Genomic DNA, 3,404 nt, shown 5'->3' on the forward strand with positions numbered 1-3,404 from the left:
AGAGAGGTGGTGGATGCCCCATCCCTGGAAACATTCAAGGTGAGGTTGGACAGGGCTCTGAGCAACCTGATCTAGTTGAAGATGTCCCTGCCCATGGGCAGATGACCTTTAAGGGTCCCTTCCAACCCAAACTATTCTATGATTCTATGAAACAGAGTTCCACATGGCTTTTAGCTTTCCTGGAATACCAGCAGTCCAAAGCCAAACAATATACTTACTTATATTTAAAACCAAATTAAACCAAAATCTATTCCATATTCACATAAGTCATATCTCACTTTCATTAAAATTAGCAATGCTGTTGGCATGTAACACCCCACCACACAATCTGTGGATAGATTCTGCCTATGCCTTCATTTCAGGGATCATCACCATGTTGTGTCACTACCTTTCACAGAACATGAGACTGTAAGGGACCTTTTATACAAATATGTGCTAGTATGTCATAGATTTCTGCTAGCACAGGAAGCCAACTATTATAATGCTCTTAAAAATCGATCATGTTCAATCTTAATAACAAGAACTCACCACCACCACTACTGTGTTTCTTGTTTGGGGAATTCTTCCAAACTACCTTGGTTATTTGCCTTCTTCTAATTTCAAGCCTAATTTATTTCTAATTACAAATTTATTAATGGTTTGTATATAACTTCCTTCACTATAAATGATACCTTTCTATTTGTAATATTTACTCATGTATTTTTTGAGAGCAATCACAGCCCTTCCCAGCTTAGATTTTTAGGGTGTGCTCACATGGTGATTAGCAAACAAATGCAAGATCACTGTGCCTTTTGGACATAAACCATTCCCCTGGAAATCCCATAAATACTCCACTGAAAGGCTATGCCCAGAGCTATTAGGCTCTCATCTATTCTCCTTTCTTGTTAATAGCCTTGTATTGCCTAACTCCTCAGAGTGGCCCTCCTCTGTGCCTGATGTGATCTCAAAACAGCACAGCATAGTACAGTTTGGATCAGAAGCCTCAGTACTTAACTACCTTAATGCTTACCATTAGCTACAGGAAGTAGCCCTCTCACACATTTTTTTATTTTGTTTGTCTTTCATGGCTGAAAAACTTCAGTATCTAAAATGAGGTCAGATAATATGACCAAGTCTTTTATCTCCTCAGATGTTTCCAACAGCTGTTCTTCTGTTAAAAGGAGTTTTTAATAGGAACTTCTATTATCTCCTAAGCTATTGCATTTTGTACTGTTGCACTGCTTCTCGTTTCTATTATTCAGGTCATCAAAAACTTCTGTTGTGTTATGCTGACCTTCCTCTGTAGTGATGCCCTGTTCACCTTTGCATTACCAGCACACTACATTCATTCATTCTTACTTCTTGCATTGAAGTTGTTATTGAAAATATTAAATAAGACTGGTTTGTAGATCAGTATTACAGCAAGTCACTAGCAACTAATCTCCAACCTAATGCCTTCCATCCCTTCCAGCACTACTGGTTGTCAGTGTTACCTAATCTCTTAACTGCTTTACCATTGGCCAAAGTTCTGCTGGCAGCACAAGATCACCTCAGCTGAATTTCTACTAACGACAGCAGCAGCTCTTGTGAATGGGTGAGCGGCACAGGTGTGACAGCATCATGATTTGCGGTGTCTTGGGTCATACCAGCTGAGGACAATGAAAGGAGTGTGTCTGGTTAGCACCTGGTTTTTATAATCTATAAAGGATGGAAGATAGCTTCCACACCGTCAAGGCTGGAAGATAGCTGCAGTCGTGGAAGATAGGTAGGTATTAAGAAACATTTTGATTGAGAAAAGAAGTCTGGAGGACATTATTCAGGAGCCTGGTCAAGATTCCTCAAGTGAAGAATAAAGCCAGGCTTGGAGGAGGAGAAGGGAGCACGTCCAGGTAATTCAGGAGTGAAAGACACAGATGAGGAGTAAAAGCATAAAAAGAGCAGACTCTGAGAGAGCAATGTGTAAAAAGTCTGGTTAAATGTTACTGTTCAAATCAGAGGGAAATTCACACAGTTTGATGTCCTCTTGATTCACTTCTTATTGACAAGAAATATAGCTTCTATTCATATATTCAAATTCTACAGGAATAGTTACATTCTACAGGCACACACTTTCCCCTGAGGGGAAACATTTTCAAAAGAAAATTAAAATGAATGATCATTTTCTTTATGACATAACTGTCCATATTAGTTAAAACATAAGCTTCTCCATGGCATTTCTCATTTAAATATAATTTCACATTTTCAAGCAAATAAACCATCATGTCAGTTACACATACAATTTTGTTTCTGGGGTTTTTTTTATGAGCCTATTTTAATTTCCACCAAATTTTTTTCTTTAGTGGGCTTTCATTCAGGCTCTACAAACAGTTGAATTAAAAACTGCCTCACTGAAAATACTAGTCAGGTATTTGTTTAAAAAGCTTCAAATATATGGGGAGAAAAAAAATATTAAGCCTTGTCACTAAGATCACCAGTTCTCTACAATATACAGAATTATTATGTTTAAACTGTGATAAAATGCAGGTATTACATGTGTTACATTTTTCTTCTGCAGAAGAATACAAATTCGAAACTTTCATCTAAAGTGAGAATTACAAATTCTGAGTCCTCCTGAATACTGAAGCTGAAAAACGAAGCTACTTGTAAATTTTCTTTTTAAATTTTGTGGAGTTAAAAATTAATTTGCAAGTTAGTTAAGATTGGATTTTGAAGCCTATTCTGCTTCATGTCTGTGTGTGTACACCTGTTTAATCGCCAGTGATTTATGACCAAATACCTATCTTTGGTCATAAACTTAGGGCATAACTGACACACACTTAGCTGTGTCATTTTCCAAAGGAGCAGGCAATGCGTTTTAATATGTGGTCCTCTTTTTTTAGGTTTCTAAAGCAATTGCTTTTGGAGTAGAAATGCACTTACATTAACCTTTCTATTGTGTGACCTGCATCTGATTCAGCATTTTTTGTCATAATTTCAAATCAGTTGCTAGCATTTGTTCCCCAGAATACTAAAATTTTATTTCTGTCACTAAAAAGTGACTAAAGTGCATATATATTCATGTTGATTTGGATTATGGCAGCTACCCATATGAGTTGCAGAAATTATAATTTCTATGATAGTTTGGAAATACATTGTGTTCAATAAATCACAAATGAGGCAACATAATCAAGCAGATGGTCTACACTGATGTACGCTTCCAACGACTAGTCTACACCAACTGCCATGGTATGGACGGTGTGAGGAGGAATGGTTTCTATGAAGGGAGAAAGTTAAGGGAGCGACAGAAAAAACGATGCTGGCCAGAGCCCGTTATCAGGGCCAGCTCCTTGGCGCCCACTGGGTACCGCGCTAGCCCGAAGCGACTTCACCTCCTTCCTTTAGGTCCCTCCGGAGGCTCCGGGAGCGGCTCGGTGCCCACCGGCAGG

General features: G+C 38.4%; 1 protein-coding gene across 1 annotated transcript in view; it reads right to left on the reverse strand.

The window, feature by feature from the left end:
* Positions 1–3,404, reverse strand: part of NTS (neurotensin) — a 14,227-nt gene that overhangs the window by 10,450 nt on the left and 373 nt on the right. The window lies entirely within an intron of this gene.

The sequence above is a fragment of the Aptenodytes forsteri genome, unplaced genomic scaffold (genome assembly GCF_000699145.1).
Source record: "Aptenodytes forsteri isolate BGI_AS27 unplaced genomic scaffold, ASM69914v1 Scaffold568, whole genome shotgun sequence".
Taxonomy (NCBI): domain Eukaryota; kingdom Metazoa; phylum Chordata; class Aves; order Sphenisciformes; family Spheniscidae; genus Aptenodytes; species Aptenodytes forsteri.